The sequence below is a fragment of the Lactuca virosa genome, chromosome 4 (assembly GCF_052849685.1).
Source record: "Lactuca virosa cultivar CGN04683 chromosome 4, Lactuca_virosa_CGN04683_v6, whole genome shotgun sequence".
In the NCBI taxonomy this organism is placed as follows: domain Eukaryota; kingdom Viridiplantae; phylum Streptophyta; class Magnoliopsida; order Asterales; family Asteraceae; genus Lactuca; species Lactuca virosa.
In genome coordinates, this window is record NC_136429.1 from 512,561,213 (window position 1) to 512,579,829 (window position 18,617).

Here is an 18,617-nt window from a genome sequence, read left to right on the forward strand (position 1 = left end):
TAGAGTTACCATAAGCAAATCGTTTGTAATAACAGGTTATGATGTATGTGGTAAACTCCCAATGAAATAAAATGCTTGCCAACTTTTATTGATATCTTCCAGTTATACTCTTACCGTTTATATACACACGTATAAATTTCATACTTTACAGAACTATTCTCGGTGTTTCTGCTAACGTCCCGGAGACGGAGTTATGGCGGGGGGTAGAAGTAGGTTTTGTACGGGCGTTAAGATTTACCCATCACGTTGCTCGTGCGAGAATAGGGGTAGAAGAGATAATTAATAGGCGCCTAATCCTATAATTACTTATAGGGGTGATCCTTATTAGTCACGTTTATAATCACGTAGTGCATACCAGTTATACATAATCTGAGATAGAATAGACCTTCGAATAAATGACTCTACTCTAAGTCCACAACCAAACAAGGAACAGGAAGTAGAGCAATAGTCATAGATTCTGAGTCTATGATATCTTTAATCATGCATAACCTTGGCGTATGCACTCAGTCATTATAGACCTACTAATAGGGGTCTTCAGTTTTCACGTAAGTTGGTTATAGTATCACAAAATACTCCTATAGTATTTTAATGTTTGACTTATGTTTTTCAATGTTTGTTTGTAGATAGAGTTGGTAAGTTTTTAGACTTGTTGCAACAACACAACCATTCCCTGGCATATGCTAATCACTTATGGGTTAGACATAGTTGATCAGACTATGTCATTCCCAGACCTGACCATACATCCCCAAGCCTACTCGTGCCATTCAACAATCACAACTTTTGTTTTGTCCTAGTATGATGCTGACCTTAGTATGTATGCATGCATGTATACCTTTAACAAGAAAACTATTTATTTCTAAAAGTATAGTTATTTGAAAATGTTACATCAGAGACCTTAGTCCCAATGCATTTATAGTTTGTATATCTTATGTGGTTCGATATACTTAGTTCACTATAAACAATGCTCTGATACCAATCTGTCACACCCCCAAACCAAGGATGGCGGAAACGTCCGGGGGTGGAGGACTTCATGTAAAGTATCACAACAACGAGTATAATAGTGCTCAAAGTAAATAAAACCATCATAAATATAATTGAAAAGGTTACACCATAGTATATGTTTACATGTTTCAAAATCAATTACATTATGATGACAAAATAAACTGTTTGACGATTTAACGTCCCATCCTCAAAGTGCTAATGTTTTCCTGTTTCACTGATTTCCTGAGAATACAAGTAGTTTTGAAAAGTGTCAACAATTAAGTTGGTGAGTTCATAAGAGTTTTGTTGGAGAAAGAAACCGTTTTCCTTGAAAAAGCGACAAAGTACGTTTCCAGAAAATCCAATATTTTCTTTATTAAGTGAAATGAATGCTTCTAAGTTATGTGATAATGAACCCTAGAGGGACTCATAGATTCCTCCTACAATCGCCCAGTGTATATAAGTTATATAAAATTTAAGTTAAATAAACCGTTGAATATAATGGGTATGCCCTAGGTCCACAACCAAACAAGGAACAGGAGATGAGGCGGACCCACCAATTCTAAGTCGATTGTGACTAGATTCTTATATAACTCTAGCATATACACTTAGCAATTTTAGCTGGAGCCTAACAATTCTAGACGTAATGTAGTCTTAATAGAGATGTGTTTCCAAAGAAAATCCGATATTTTCCTTAAAAAGTGAATCGTAAGTTTCTATATTAATGAATAGTGCATCCTAGAATTTCCTGTAGTTTCCTTCTATAATCTCTAAGTGTATATAAGTTATATAAAATTTAAGTTAAATAGACCGTCGAATGTAATGGGTCTGCCCTAGGCCCACAACCAAACAAGGAACAGGAAATAAAGCGGACCCACCAATTCTAAGTCGATCATGACTAATTTCTATATAACTCTAGCGTATACACATAGTAATTATGGCTGAAAACTAACAATGCTAGATAGAATGTAGTCTTAAAAACCAAAGTCCGGGACTATGCTTATCATAATTCATCAAGAAGTGGTAGTGGACATAAACTATACATACCATAATTCACCAAATAGTGGTAGTGATAGTGCTCATGAATTATGCATATTATAGTTTATCAAATAGTGATAGTGGACATAAACTATACATATCATAATTCACCAAATAGTGGTAGTGATAGTGCTCATGAATTATGAATATTATAGTTTATCAAATAGTGATAGTGGACATAAACTATACATATCATAATTCACCAAATAGTGGTAGTGATAGTGCTCATGAATTATGAATATTATAGTTTATCAAATAGTGATAGTGGTTGTGAACCTAAACTATACCTATTATAGTTCTAGCATGCTTGTTTGTGATGTATAAGGACCCTTTTCTATGTAAGTCGAATGTATAGCAAAAGATAACTATGTGTTATCATGCCTTATTTTGGTACTAATGGTAATAATGGAGGATTCTTACAATTTAGTGAGTATTTCCTGTTATATAAATATACCACAACAAGAAACACATGTAAAATATGAAATCCTCAAAGATTAACACTTTGCTCAACAAGTTACAAAGTGAGATGAAAGTTATAAACTGTTATCTAGATTTTTACCTTCCTACACCGTTTTATAAAAATCATAGAAAAATCATACGAAGTCGAAAACTGAATCCGTAAATTCTGAGAGTTCACAAAATGTGTCTAGTTTATTCATAATTTTTGTTATGATTTTTGGAAGTCTTTAACTTGTGTTAAAATGTTCACATTCACAGACTGGTCCGAATTCGTTTCTGAAGTGATAGGCAGTTTTGTAAAAATCACCATAAATCGTAGACAAATCGTATGGAGGTGTGCAAATAGTCATTTTAAAGGTATGAACCTGAACTATTCGCACCTAATACAGTTTTGAAAACTAAAATTTTTAAGTTGTCCAAAACAGTCCGTGAATGGAGTTAAACTTTTCTGATGAAGGCTGTTAAATGAGTTTAGTTGTGTTCTTGGTGTTTTAACTTGTATTCCCCCCCTTAAAACTTAAGAAAAACATGAAAAGATAGGGGTATGAACTCACCTTGAGTGATTTCAGTAGATTGATGATGGGGAAAAGAAGTGTTCAACTCAAGAACACTTGGGAGATGCTTGAAGATTCGAAGATCTAACAACAAATATGACGATATTTGTGTAAGATATCTATGATTTGTGTAGAAGGAAGTGAAATAATTATATGGAGAATGAATATACTTACCAAAAGTGAAGGAAAACTTGATGATCAGCCCTTGAATCTCGAATTTGAGAGAGAGAAAAGTGAGAGAAAAGTGTTTGTTCTTTGGAGGAAAAATGAGAAAAATGAGAGAAAGTGTTAGGAGAGAGGATAGATTTCAGCCTTGACCAAGAGTATGGCTGGTCAAATGGTGGGGAAAGTACTCTTGAATGACCAGGTATGGTGGGGAGGGGTGTGGGCTGGTCATGGAATGGGTGTGGGTGGTTGCTTGTGTCATACACTAAGGCAAAGTCAACACTCCACCACAAGATCTTACTTAATAGATTTTATTCTTAAATTATGGTTTCCCTAAAAATATGCTGAATTTATGAATATATGGGGCCTTATATATCAAAATATAAGTTTGGGTGAAAATCCCTCGTCAAAATAATTAAAAACGGGCTTAAAACGGAGTCGGGGTCGAAAACCGGGTGAAAATCGCAAAATCCGAAGTCAGGAGGGTGACTCCGGCCTTAACTGCCTTGGATCCGAAGTGAAGGCCTGGTCGCGGATGCGGATTCGAAGAGGAAAGGGGGCTGCGGTCCGAGTAGGAGGGCTGCGGTCCGAAGTCAGGAGGGGCTGCGGTCGGTGGTTGCGGCTTGCTGGCTGCGGCTCGCTGGCTGCGGCTCGCCGGCTGCGGCTTGCTGGCTGCGGCTAGGTGGCTGTGGCTCCTCCAGGAGACTCCGGTTCAAGGAGGGTTTGATCCCTATAGAGGGACTCCGGCTCTAAGAGGCTATTTTCCAAGGTATCTTCCCGTTTCGCATGGTTTTTCACCAAGTCAAGTGTCGGGATGCCCAAATGATTACAAAAAGATCAAAAGAGGTTTTGAGAGAGATTTGGGAGAGATTTGACATACTTGGAGAGATTTCACATACTGGGAGAGATTTGGGAGAGATCTCGCATTCTTGGAGAGATTTCTCATACAGAGAGAGATTTGGGAGAGATTTCACATTCTTGGAGAGATTTCTCATACAGAGAGAGATTTGGGAGAGATTTCACATTCTTGGAGAGATTTGGGAGAGATTTGACATTCTTGGAGAGATTTCTCATACAGAGAGAGTTTTGGGAGAGATTTCACATACTTGGAGAGATTTGGGAGAGATTTGACATTCTTGGAGAGATTTCTCATACAGAGAGAGTTTTAGGAGAGATTTCACATACTTGGAGAGATTTGGGAGAGATTTGACATTCTTGGAGAGATTTCTCATACAGAGAGAGTTTTGGGAGAGTTAGAGTGAAAGAGATTGGGAGAGACTTCTTTTGTGACCTTTTTGAGTGTTTGGCTTCGTAACGCAAGGTTTGTAAACCTCGTTAAGTCTTGTTATGATTGTTATATGCCCCCGAGGGTTAAGGAATAAGGTTTTATTGAGTAGTTTCATCACTTGCCCTGATTAGGGTTTAGAGTTTCCGAACACGTGAAAATTCCAAGTGATACTTTGTATTAAGATTGCGAGTTGTTCAATAAGAAATATAATGGAAACCCTAATGTACAACGGTTAGATGAGTTGACCGGTTTGACTTGTTGACTTTAGTTGACTTTGACTTGGCTAAAAACTGACGGTTGTCACACTTCGGGACTCGCTTAGGGTCTCGGGATGATAGCGGGGCTTCTCGCGGGCAGGATTTCGGCTCGAAACTCCTTTCTTCTCGGGATCTTCGGAGCGTCGGGACTCGCTTCGTTTATCGGGGATGACACCGGGGCTTCGGGGGTACTTCTTTGCACGTAAATCGAGGTAATATGGGAGAGAGGAGGGTGAATTAGCAACTTTGGCCGGCCGCCCCTTCAAATCTATTTATAGGGCTGATTTCTCGATTTTCACGTCGTGAACAGTATTTTCACGTCGTGGGCTTGATCGTCACTGCATGCGTCATCGCAAGTTGGGTCTGGCAGACTCCAGGAGGCGTCAGAAGACATTTCACATCGTGAACACTGTTTTCACGTCGTGGTCTCTGACAGTTTTGGGGTTTCGCGCCCCGAACTTCATAAATTCATAACTTTCGCATACGAAGTCCGTTTTCGACGTTCTTTATATCGACGCGTAGGTGAGATTATACTCTACAACTCTCGTTTAGACTTTATCGGCTAATTTTGAATTTAATTTTTATTATATTTATTTTTAGTAGGTCGGGACAGGAAAACTCCGTCAAAAATCCATAACTTCTTCATCCGATGTCCGTTTTCGTCTGTCTTTTTACCGTAGAACTACTCTCGACGAGATCTTCGATTCTCATTTAGATTGTTTCGGTTAGAAATCCCTCGATCTCATATTCGAACTTCGGGCTGCATACTGCTAAGCTGAAACTTAGAAAAATCATAACTTCCTTATACGAAGTCAGATTTGGACGTTCTTTTTATGTATGTTTACGGTTTAATGAGATCTACGACTTTCATTTAGATACCTAAGGCCAAAAAGTATTTTATTAAGATTTCGCTTTTTACGCTTAACAGTGTTTTACCGGTTTTGACGCGGATCTTTGATTGGTCATAGCTTCTTCGTTATAACTCGGACTTGAGTGTTCTTTATATTTCTGAAAACCTTGATATGATATCTATCATTTTATGCAAACCAATTGAGACTTTTGAACATTTCATTTTTGACGCTATATTTATTATATCAAAAATAGATTACCATACTTGACTTTAGGTCATTATATTGACTTGAAATATCGGGTTGTCACAACATATATCTTTGATGAGATTTTAGACTCAATCTCATAAGGCTATCTGGTATCATCATGTAACGCCCGCAGATTCGGGCTAGTCAATTTCGGGCTAGTCAATTTAGACAGGTTCACTGCCTTTGTGTGTTTAAATTATATTTTTAGAGTAGGAATAAAATGAGTTGGTTTTACACATAACAAGTTTTTGGCGCCGTTGTCGGGGAACGGTTCAAAAATTAATTCTAATTTCTAATTTTATCGATCCTTTGTGTGAGCTTATCTTGCACAAAGTTATTTTTTTCCAGTAATTCAGTAATTAGGTTAAGTTTTATTATTAATTGTTCTTATTCGTTTTTTTATTTTGTTTTTAGGCTTTTAGGCAGTGTACTCGCCGAGTGCAGTCGAACCTACTCGGCGAGTTTAGTGCTGATTTCCTGTTTCGTTTTTATTTTCTTTCTGTTTCGTTTTTGTTCTTTTTACGCGTTTTCTTGCTTTTATTGAAGAGTGTTTATGACCAGAGGAGGCAATACACCTTTAACTCCACCACTTGAAGACCCGGAAGCTACTTTAAGGAAGAACAAAGGCAAAACCGTTGGAGAATCCGCATCTTCAAAGAACTCACCTTTGAAGAATCTCAAATCCGTTTTTAGCAAGAAGAAGAGCAGTAAATCAGGAGCATCCAACGCCTCTTCTTTGGCAAACGAAGACCCAATCAAGGAAGACATCGTGTACGAATCCGAAAAGGAAGAAAGCGAATTTGAAGAAGGTAGCGATCTAGAAGGCGGATTCGGCGGCACCATGGCTAACATCGATGAAGTTACCATGGGCGAGTGGAAGAAGAGGATGCGTGAAGATACCGGTCCGGGACTCGTGCAACCCGCGATTCCAGAAAATGCCAACTTCGAACTTAAAGACCACATACTCGCCCAACTTAAAGAAATTCCGTTCTATGGAAAAGATCACGAAGACGCGTACAAGCACCTAGAAGAGGTCAATGATATAGTCGATTACTTTAACTTTCCTAATGTGGCCCGCGACACCGTTCTGCTTCGCATGTTACCGGTCACGTTTAAAGGCGCTGCAAAAGATTGGCTAAAATCACTCCCTCCAGGATCCATCACCACATGGGCTAGAATGAAAGAAGAGTTTATTGATCAATTTTGCCCGCCATCAAAGATAGCCAAGTTGAAGAAAGCTATAGCTAATTTTGAGCAACAAGCCGGAGAATCACTTTATGAGGCGTGGGAGAGGTACAAAAGTTTACTAAGGAATTGCCCACATCATGATCTTAATAGTCAACAAGAAGTCTCCATTTTTTATGATGGAGTAAACGTGACAACAAGGCAATTACTTGACTTGCAAGGACCGCTCACAAAGAAGGCACCCTCGGTGATAAAGCAACTAATTGAGGAATTCTCTAAGCATTCTAGAGAATACCACAATCCAAGGAATGATGTGACAAGGGGATCATCTTATGCAGCTTCAGAAGATTTGTCGGCAGTTATGGCAATGTTGAAAAGCATGGATAGGAGGATGGATAAAATGGATCAAACAATCCATGTTATTCGGGTAGGATGTGAGAATTGCAATGGGCCTCATCTAACTAGAGATTGTGATTTAGACGAGAACAGGAATAAGAAAGTGCAAGTATGTTATTCTAGTCGTGATAGATTTGATGACGATTGGCGAAAACCTAAGAAAGAATGGCTTCCTTATGATGAGTACAAGAAGGCGAAGGTGGAGAAGTATAGACAAAAGGCAAGGGGTTTTTACCAAAAGGAGGAGCCGGTACAAGAAAAGAAACCAAATTTGGAATAAATACTCACTAAATTTGTAGCTACATCCGAGAAAAGACACAATGACCACGATGCTGCAATACAAGATACAAGAACAATATTAAGGAATCAGCAAGCATCTATTCACAACATTGAGAAGCAGCTGGGGCAACTTGCCCAACAAATAAATCAAAGAGCACCGGGAGAACTTCCTAGTAATACCGAAAACAATCCACGAGGCGCACATATAAATATTGTAACAACTAGGAGTGGAAAGATAATTACTCCTCTGGCCCCTATTCAGAACGAAGATCCGAAGTTGGTACAAGAGGAGGAGGCAGAAGAGCAGAACCAAAATCAGACCCAGCTGAACCCAGACACTACTCGCCGAGTCCAGGATATGGACTCGACGAGTCCGACACCTGATCAGAAAATTAAGTCTCCTGTTAAGCCATATCAGCCTCCACTGCCATATCCAGCCCGAGCTAGACAAGAAAAGAATGAAGAAGACTACCAGAAGTTTCTAGAACACATAAAGGCTCTTCAAATTAATATACCATTCATAGAAGCGGTTGCACAAATGCCAAAATATGCCAAATTTCTCAAGGAGCTTCTAACTAATAGAAAGAAGATGGAAGAAGTGAAGAAGGTGGTTCTAAATGAGAATTGTTCAGCTGCCATGTTGAACAAACTACCGAAGAAGAAAGGTGATCCAGGAAGCTTAACCTTACCTTGTCAATTCGGAAATTTAGCTACCATCTATGCATTGGCTGATTCAGGGGCGAGTGTAAATCTCATGCCATACTCATTTTTCAAGAAATTAGATCTCCCGGAGCCGAGGCCAATTCGAATGGCAATTCACCTAGCAAATAAAACGGTTACATTCCCAAGGGGAATATGCGAAGATCTATTGGTGAAGGTTGATAAGTTCTTGTTTCCCGTGGACTTTATAGTTTTAGACATGGAAGCGGATCCTCAAGTCCCGATCATTCTTGGAAGACCTTTCCTTAACACCGCAAGCGCTATAGTTGACATGCGAGATTCCAAACTTACTCTACGGATGGGGGATGAATCAGTCACTTTTGGGGTTGATCAAGCCATGAAGCACGCAAGGAATAGTGATGACACAGCATTTTCGATAGATATGTTGGAAGAATTAATGGAGGAATGGAATAATGAAGAACCAAACAAGTCCACCATCACCTTTGATGAAGAATTCGATGCTGAAAGCGACCTACTGGAAATAGAGAGACTGCTTGAGGAAGCTGATTATGATGAGCTGATCAACAGTACTGAACAGTCTACTCACCGAGTAAACTCGACCTACTCGACGATTCCATCCAAAGAATCCCGATCAGCCGCGAAATTTGCCCTGGAATCGACGAGTCCCCTTACTGGACTCGACGTGTGCAACGTCCAGAACATGAAAACTGAGCTGAAAGCACTACCAGATCACTTGGAGTATGCATTTCTTGAAGAGGGTCAACAAAAACCTGTAATTATAGCTGCTGATTTGACCAAGCATGAGAAAGAAAGTCTTGTGGGGGTACTAAAGAAGAGGCAAGGTGCTATAGCATGGAAGATAACCGACATCAAGGGAATTAGTCCAGCTTATTGCTCTCATAAAATTAACTTAGAAGATGGGGCTAAACCTGTAGTTCAACGCCAAAGAATACTAAACCCGAACATGCAAGAAGTTGTGAAAAAGGAGGTGGTGAAACTATTAGATGCCGGGATTATTTACTCAATTTCCGATAGCCCGTGGGTGAGTCCGGTGCAGGTGGTACCAAAGAAAGGAGGAATGACGATGGTAGCAAATGAAAATAACGAATTAATTCCAACAAGAACGGTGACCGGGTGGCGTGTTTGCATCGACTATAGGAAACTAAATGATGCCACATGCAAGGATCATTTTCCATTGCCATTTATTGATCAAATGCTCGAGAGGCTGTCTGGGCATCTATATTATTGCTTTCTCGATGGTTTTTCGGGGTATTTTCAAATTCCAATCGACCCACAAGATCAAGAGAAGACTACTTTTACATGCCCGATTGGAACATTTGCATATAGACGCATGCCTTTTGGTTTATGCAATGCACCGACTACTTTCCAAAGGTGTATGATGGCCATTTTCCACGATATGATCGAGAAGTTTATGGAGGTTTTCATGGATGACTTTTCGGTTTTCGGGTCCTCTTTTGAAGATTGTTTGTCCAACTTGGATCTAATGTTAGCAAGGTGTGAGAAGACCAACCTTGTCCTTAATTGGGAGAAGTGTCATTTTATGGTGAAGGAAGGAATTGTGCTAGGACACAAGGTCTCGAGGATGGGGATAGAGGTGGATAGAGCGAAGGTGGACACTATAGCCAAACTACCACCTCCAACAAATGTCAAGGGGGTAAGAAGCTTTTTAGGCCATGCGGGGTTTTATAGGCGCTTTATTAAAGACTTTTCGAAGATCACAAGACCCTTGACTCAACTTCTTTTGAAGGACGCCCCATTCAACTTTTCTAAAGAATGTCTTGAATCATTTCATTTGTTGAAGGAAAAGTTGACTACTTCACCTATTATGATAGCACCAAATTCGAGTCTTCCTTTTGAGCTCATGTGTGATGCTAGTGACTTTGTGGTGGGAGCTGTTTTGGGACAAAGAATTGACAAGCATTTTCAGCCGATCTACTATGCAAGTAAGACCCTGAACCCAACACAAGAGAACTACACTACTACAGAAAAGGAGCTACTAGCAGTGGTTTTTGCATTTGATAAATTTCGTTCATATTTGGTTTTATCAAAAACCATAGTTTTTACCGACCATTCTGCCCTTAAGTATCTTTTTGCTAAACAAGATGCTAAGCCAAGGTTGATTCGTTGGGTGTTGCTGCTACAAGAATTTGACATTGAAATACGAGACAAGAAGGGGATGGAAAACGTGGCTGCCGATCATCTATCGAGATTGGAAAACCCGCACTTGGAAGAGTTAGAAGAAAACAAGATTGGAGATGAATTTCCCGAAGAATATTTATTGGTTATAGCAGGAGAGATTCCATGGTTTGCAGATATAGCTAACTATTTAGCTAGCGAATACATCCCAAAAGACTTGACCCGCCAACAAAAGAAGAAGTTCTTTTCAGAAATTAAGTATTACTTTTGGGATGAGCCATACCTCTTTCGTAGCTGTGCTGATGGTATGATAAGAAGATGTGTATCCGGGAAAGAAAGTCGGGAAATCTTGAAGCATTGTCATAGCGGGCCCACCGTAGGACATCATGGAGCGCAATATACGACTAAGAAGGTTTTTGATTCGGGTTTTTATTGGCCTACTATCTTTAAAGATGCTACAAAATTTGTCAAAGAATGTGATTCATGCCAAAGATCGGGAAACATTTCATCACGAAACGAGATGCCCCAAAATAGCATTCAAGTTTGTGAAATATTTTATGTTTGGGGAATTGACTTCATGGGACCTTTCCCAATGTCAAAGGGAAATAAATACATATTGGTAGCAGTCGATTATGTATCCAAATGGACGGAGGCACAAGCGTTACCCACAAATGATGCTCGAGTAGTGGTACGTTCCTTAAAAAGTTATTTTCAAGATTTGGAGTTCCAAAGGCTCTAATTAGTGATCGAGGCACCCACTTCGCAAATGATCAGTTAGCTAAGGTGTTGCAAAAATATGGTGTCAACCATAGATTTTCAACATCCTATCATCCTCAAACAAGTAGGTAAACTGAAGTTACAAATCGGGCATTGAAGAGAATATTAGAAAGATCGGTTGGAAGTAATAGAAAGGAATGGTCGGATAAGCTTGATGATGCACTATGGGCGTTTAGAACAGCTTTCAAAACACCTATTGGTACTACACCATATAGGTTGGTTTATGGGAAGAGTTGCCACTTGCCAGTTGAGATTGAGCATAAAGCATTTTGGGATTTAAAGATGTGCAATTTTGATTTGGCTGAACTTAGAAGCAACCGATTGATGCAAATAAATGCCCTTGAAGAACTAAGGAATGAGGCATACACTAGTTCCTTGATTTACAAAGAAAAGACCAAGAATTGGAATGACAAAAGACTCAAGAGTAATAAGGACTTTCATGAAGGACAAAAGGTGTTACTTTTTAATTCAAGGCTCAAACTTTTTCCGGGCAAGCTAAAGACACGATGGGATGGTCCATTTATAGTGAAGGAAATTTTTCCACATGGAGCTACTGAGCTAATATCAAGAAATGGAACTCCTTTCAAAGTCAATGGTCATAGGGTGAAAAGATATGAAGAAGGAATTCCAAGAAATGAAGAACTTGAAGAAGGGCTGCTGCTGGAAGGGATTACAGAAACGTAAGCGGGAAGGAGTCCAGCTAATGACTCCTTAAAAAGAAGCGCTTCCGGGAGGCAACCCTTGTTTAGAGTTTGCTTTCTTTTTTCCTTTATTTTTCATTTTTATTTTAAGTTTTTCTTAGGATCTGCTTTTATCATTCTTTTTCTGAGTTTCTGATGATTGCTTGAGGGCAAGCAATGCTCAAGTGTGGGGTGTGGCGTACAATTTAAAATTTTGATGTTTTTAGCTTTCTGAATAAAAGACTCGTCGAGTCCCTAAACCTGCTCGGCGAGTCCATTTGAGAAGTCTCGATTAAACGCGGAATCGCGAAACTACTCGGCGAGTAGGTACACCTACTCGGCGAGTCCACATATTTACCAGAATTTTTTTTTCACATTCAGTAAAAGGGGTTTTTAACCCTAATTAAGAAACATTTCAACATTTCACCCAGCCGCCACCCATACACGACGAGCGAGTTCCCTCAAGGTTTTCATCTTGATTTCTTCCATTTTCTTCCAAATCCAACCACAAGGTAACTATTTTTCACTCTTAATCTGTTAAAAGTTTCAATCTTTGGTGAAGTTATACCCTTAATTTCTGCAAAATCCCGATTTTGACTAAACTTGGATTTTAGGGTTTTGAGTTCTTGTTAAATTAGGACGTTTTAGACAAAATTTCTTATATATTGAAGATCCTAGAACATACCGAAGCAAACCCCTGAAGTAATTTTTAGATTTGGCCGGTTAATTTCATCTAACAGATCTGGACTCGCAAAGTTCATCCTGCTCGCCAAGTCAGTTCATGGACTCGGCGAGTCCATGTTGCAGAAGCCAGTAATTTTTATGTTTTTAATCTTTCTGTTTTTTGTTTTTGGTATGTTTGGTTGTGTTTTGCAGGCAGAATGTCTAGAAGAGGGCAGAGTTCCAGGGGAGGTGACTATGGGGAACTTTCATGGTTAAACTTTCCAAGCATTACCTCAAAATCTTCATTGGCTCGTGCGAAAAACAAACTGGAAGTATTGAAACGCAAGGAAATATATGTTCCAAATGCAATTGACTGGAAGTAGATTGGTCAAACTGGGTTGGAGGAGGAGTTGACCCCTTATCTGTTCAAGTCTTTCAACAATGAGGGGATGAATATAGTTTGCGATGGCTGGAGCCGACTCTTTAAAATTCAAGAGCCCGTTTATCAAGAGTTGTGCTGGGAATTCTTTGCCACTATTTCCTTCCGAGGTGGTAGTGACTATTACAATCCACTATTACTTTCTGTCTTGGAGGGGAGTTGCATCAATGTAGCATTGCAGAGCTTGCTTAGAGGATGGGGATATATGATCAAGCTGTGATTATGTCCGAAGATTTTGAAACCTTCCTAGAACAATGTCACAAAGATTTGCCCGAGGGGGTGGTGGCATCGACTTGGTGGAACACAATCGCCAATCGGGTCTACATTCCGTCATCCGCTCAAGAGGGGAGCATCCGTTCCCCAATCCACCGCTTAATGCATCGTTTGATCGGGAGCACAATTAACATGCAAAAGGATGACGATAAGGTTCCCACCCTTGACATTTTCTATATGTGGAGTATTATAACTCCCGATGTATTCTGCAACTTGCCATATTGCTTGGCGAAATATTTAGCAGAAGGGGCAGTCAAAGAGCGGATCACCTCAAAGATCAACGGGGGCTTGTTTGTCACAAAGCTTGCGAGAACATATGGGATTTTTGAAAAAGGGGAAGCTCGGATGTTGACAATGGTTCCGTCCACTCCTTTTAGCACCACCTTATATAGGAGGGCGAGGATCATTGACGACTATGGTGGGGGGCACATTGGCATCCCCAATGCGGACGAGGTTTTGGTACCGGAGGAGCCGGGAAGTGTTGGGTTATGAGCATTCTAACACTCCTAAGTGTACATGCAACCCTAAATACCTTGGATCTATGTTTTCTCTATTATACATACAATTATGAACATCCAAGGTATTATCCTAATCTAGCATACAAAATAATAAATATAACAAGATAGAATACATACCTCTTTGATGTAGAATGTCTTAATTAAGCTTGAGTGCCTAGTGCCCCAAGTGTGACACCTCAAATGGTTCACACAACACCAAATACACTTGGAATAACTTGAGAGAAACTTGAACACTCCTTGAAATCGTCTAGCCCTCACACTCACACATTAGTGCACGATTTCTTGAGCCATGGGATTCTTTTATATGGTGGCTATTAGGGTTACACCATGTAACTCATAACTTTACCCATTCCTTATGCTCCATGGATTTTAACCTTCATGGAGTATCCATGGGTCACCCCATGGACTTAGTCCAACATAAGGAATCTTGGATCACAAGCCCACATATATAAGAATGAATGATTTACACAATCAACCCATATATTTAATTAGTCTCCTTTTGATCACTTAATTAATTCCAAATTAATTCTTGATCAATACTAATTAAATAACCTTATTAATATATTAGAACTTATAATATATTAACCAACCTTAAGTGTTATTTCTCTCATTATAGTCTATCCAAATGCATGATGCCATGCAACCCAAATGGACCATGCCGGGTCGGGTCAAGTCTTACCAATTATAGTTATGGACTTAGACATTAATCCAACAGGAAGAAGGGTGAGGCAAAGGAGGGAGCAAGTCCGAGAAGACCCACCGGTCCTTCCGGTGGATGATGAGTTGCTTATGGATTGGTACCACGTTGAGGCAAGAAGGTACCAAGATGACCTTGGTAGAAGTATGAATTATAACAACGAGTCATTTGTTTATCTCTTTGAACAAATGAATATTGCACCAAGGCCCGGCCCCGGATTCCCTTATGTGTCAAGTTGGGAAGAAAGAGTGCAAGCGAGGAGGAACCAAGCTGGAGGAAGCGGGACAGGAGGAAATGAAGAAGAAAATGAAGATTGAAGTTTTATTTTGTTTTGGTTGTTTAAAAACTTTTTATTTGTTTTGTGGTTTGGGAACTTTGTAGGATGATTAAGTAGGAATTTGTTTTTATCACTTGTGGTTGCTCTTATTTTTCAAATTGAGGCTAGGAAGCATGCAAGAGTCAAGAGTCTCAAAATTCAAGGCTAGAGTGAGGGTCGGTTCTAGATGAGAGTATGCAATTTCAAGTTTAGGATCGAGTCCGTTAGGAATAAGGGTGACAAAATGTGTTATTTACTGAAGAAATCAAAGAAGAGTCGCTGAATAGTCATATTCCAGCAGATTAGCAAAGGATCAAAAGCAAAACATCTTTTCCACTCAGCGCTCTACTCGCCGAGTGCACATATTGGACTCGACGAGTCTATCTGCAATATCACGATTTTCTGCTTGGAGTCAATTTACTCGCCGATTTTCCGTTCTACTCGACGAGTCACTCAAGATTCTACTCTCATGATTCGGATTTTGGGCACATTCGCTGCAGTTTTTACTCATACTATCATGAAGATTAATTTCTGGAGATTTCTGAGAGCTTTTTCCTTAATAATTGGAGCTATTTATATGTTTTACCACACGAGATTCGACACCCAAGACATGGATGAGATGTTCCCATGTCTAAAGTCAATTGAAGATGGAGCTTAAAGAAGATCAACCTCGCCACTACTATCCCAGGGGAGTTTGTTCCAATTCCCTCTTTACTTTATCGTTTTTTTATGCATAACATGCAATGGGGACATTGCATAAATTAAGTGTGGGGTAGCGGGTTGGTTACATTAGTTATAATTTTAGTTTAAATTGAAATTTTCGAAAATTTTGCATAAAAATTACTAGGATCTAATTTAGAAAATTTTGGTAAAAAGCAATTAGGAATCATGCTAAGTGTTATGTTTGACGATTGCATGCATACCCAAATGTTTAGTTGAGCCTATACACGTTATAGTGCATTTGTGGCCCCCTTTATTCTAGTGAAATTATGGGACAAAAACATAACCTCACTTAGTTTGATGGATGCAATAAGTTTAGCATCGTGTACCAGAAATGTATCTTGGAAAATTTTTATCTTTAATCAATAAAGGTTGAAGTTGAGCGCCCCTGCTTAAGCATGTAGGGTTTTGAGTGAAAGAAAAAAAAGTGAGTTACATGTAAAAAAAGAGAGAATTACAAGAAAAGTTTGAAGAATTTTTGGAGTACAAAGTATGAAGATCAAAGATCAAAAATTCTGAAGAAATTCCAAAAAGTTGAAGATACCCAAAAATCAAAGAAAATCAAAAAGGTGGCAAATTTGAAGAATTCAAAGAAATCAAAGTTCAAATTATCAAGAAGGTGAAGAATTTCAAAAAGCTCCATAGTGGTATCGAAAATTTATAATTTTTAGATTATGTATGCTCGGGTTGCTCAACCAAAAACACCTTGAGACTAGGAGGTTTTCTGTGGATGGATTCGGAGGGATGCATAAAATGAGCATTGTTCAAAAGAAGTGGGCGAGTGTTTATGAGGATTGTGAGTATTTAGAATTGAGGGGGTGCCTTAGGAAAAACTTTAGACACAAATGCATGCGTTGCGGTCTTGGCATAATGGCTGGGTTTGATTGGGATTGTCTTATGTAGTATTAGTGTGTTAAAATTCAGTTTTGCTTGGGGGCAAGCAAAAGTCAAGTGTGGGGTATTTTGATATTTGCATATTTAGCCATATATTTAGTATAGATTTTTATCAATTATTAGCTAGTTATTTGCATATTATGGACAAAAGGTACTTAATAATGTTTAAATTGTATTTTCAGTCTAGAAGTCATGCTCGGGAGCAAAAAGGAGGAAGGAGATGCAATTAGAAGCTGCAGAATGAAGAAAGGAGTACAAACCTGAAGCTACTCGGCAAGTCCAATCGTCTAATCGACGAGTTTCCACGAAGATTCGTGAAGCAACACGTAAAGTCCTTACCGTACACGGATTCTTCAAGGGTACTCGGCGAGTCGGTTGTCTACTCGACGAGTAGCCCCTGTTTTGAGTTATCTATAAACAGAAGCAATAAATCCGATTGAAGGATCTTTTCTGGCTTTTCTGGAAGATACTTTGCGACTAAGGAAACCCTTGGAGACCGAAAGAACGTGAGAAGAACCCTAATCTCTCATTCTTAGAAGATTCAAGGCAACTTAGGTCTAATTTTCCACTTTATCTTTGAATTGAACAATGTTTGAGTTGATTACTTTCGTTTTTAGCTTTTTGACTACTGTAATCATGAGCTAAATTTACTAGTTTCTGTTTAGGGAAGACAATTTTACTCCTATGGATTGATTTTATGGTTTGATTAATTGTTAATTGGTGATTTTGTTAAATTAAGCTTGTTAAAGATCCTTATGCATTAACCATAACTATTATCTGTTAATAGGAAGGCAATTAGGCTGCATGAACATCTCTTAATTGTTTACCTCATATGATTTATGTGAACACTTTGTTATGTGCCTAGGACTAGTGAATATGAAACTAGGATTAATTAGAGAATGGGTAAATTAATGTGTGAGCTTGTTGATAAACCAACAACAAGAGGTTAATTGAATTAGTAATTTGATTAACCAATTACAAGTCTTATTTAATCCGAATAATTGAACTAGGGAATTAATTAGCTTAAACACTTGATCACTACTTAAATTAATTGATTTTCTAAGGATTGGTAATAGCGAATGCGAATCTAATCACTTTAGTCGGTAACCAATAACAATTAATCTATTACTTTGCCATAAAATTAACCATAGGAGTGAATGAGTTGAACCTAAGCAGAAACCTCTTATTAAATTTGGTGAATTTTTACTTGGTTTTAGTTGATTAGTTAATTGCGTGTTAGTTAGTGTGTCTAAGTTTCTAGTCTTGTAAAACTAGAGAAAACCCTTTTACTTTTATTACTTGTTGGTTAAAATTAGTTATTAGGTTAATTTCCGTTCCTCGAGTTCGACACCTTACTTATTCAACTATACCACTAAAAGACAGGTTCACTGCCTTTGTGTGTTTAAATTATATTTTTAGAGTAGGAATAAAACGAGTTGGTTTTACACACAACAGAGATGTAGATCACTAGTGTAAATAAATGTAAGGTCTGTTTATGCTTATGTTTCAGTATTGAAGATGACATCCCAAAATTTTAATATGAACAAAATACATTTTCTTCAGAAATTCTTTGATAATATATTTATCATGTTTTTCTGGGAACAAATTCCGCAACATGTTTTAAAAGATTACTCTGATTTTATTTCAAAAGCGTAAACTAAATCGGTCTTTTCTGGCTGAGAAAATTGGGGATGTCACACATCACTACATCTTCACTAGTGAAGAGCATGCCACATCATCAATGTAGCCACTTCACCACATGTTCACTAGTTTTGGGGCGGTGTTCACTAGTAAACATGGAGAGAGGGAGAGAGAGAGAGTCAATTCCATACATTTCCGTAATCATCCATGAAGACACCCACTCCACAAGACAACCACGAGGTTTTGAAACGGTATTCATCGGTAGAAACCCCTCCACCTCAGCTTTCACACGTGAAAAAAAAACCCATATCGGAAAGCAAAGAAGACATGTTGTTGCATCGCCGACCAAAATTCATTTGGTAACTTTTTAAAAGATTTGTTTTGTGATTGGCAGATTGCAATAGTAAAAATACTAAGGTAGTGTTTGTTTTTTCTCTGCAGATCTGCGTGGCCTCTTCTGTC

At 38.7% G+C, this 18,617-nt stretch overlaps 1 non-coding gene and 1 pseudogene across 1 annotated transcript; one reads left to right on the forward strand and one right to left on the reverse strand.

Annotated features, from left to right (window-relative positions):
- Positions 1–18,617, forward strand: part of LOC145107049 (uncharacterized) — a 161,034-nt pseudogene that overhangs the window by 87,473 nt on the left and 54,944 nt on the right.
- On the reverse strand, positions 7,065–7,171 carry LOC145110380 (small nucleolar RNA R71). Its single transcript, XR_013709760.1, has one exon. It is a non-coding gene; the product is annotated as a small nucleolar RNA R71 (small nucleolar RNA).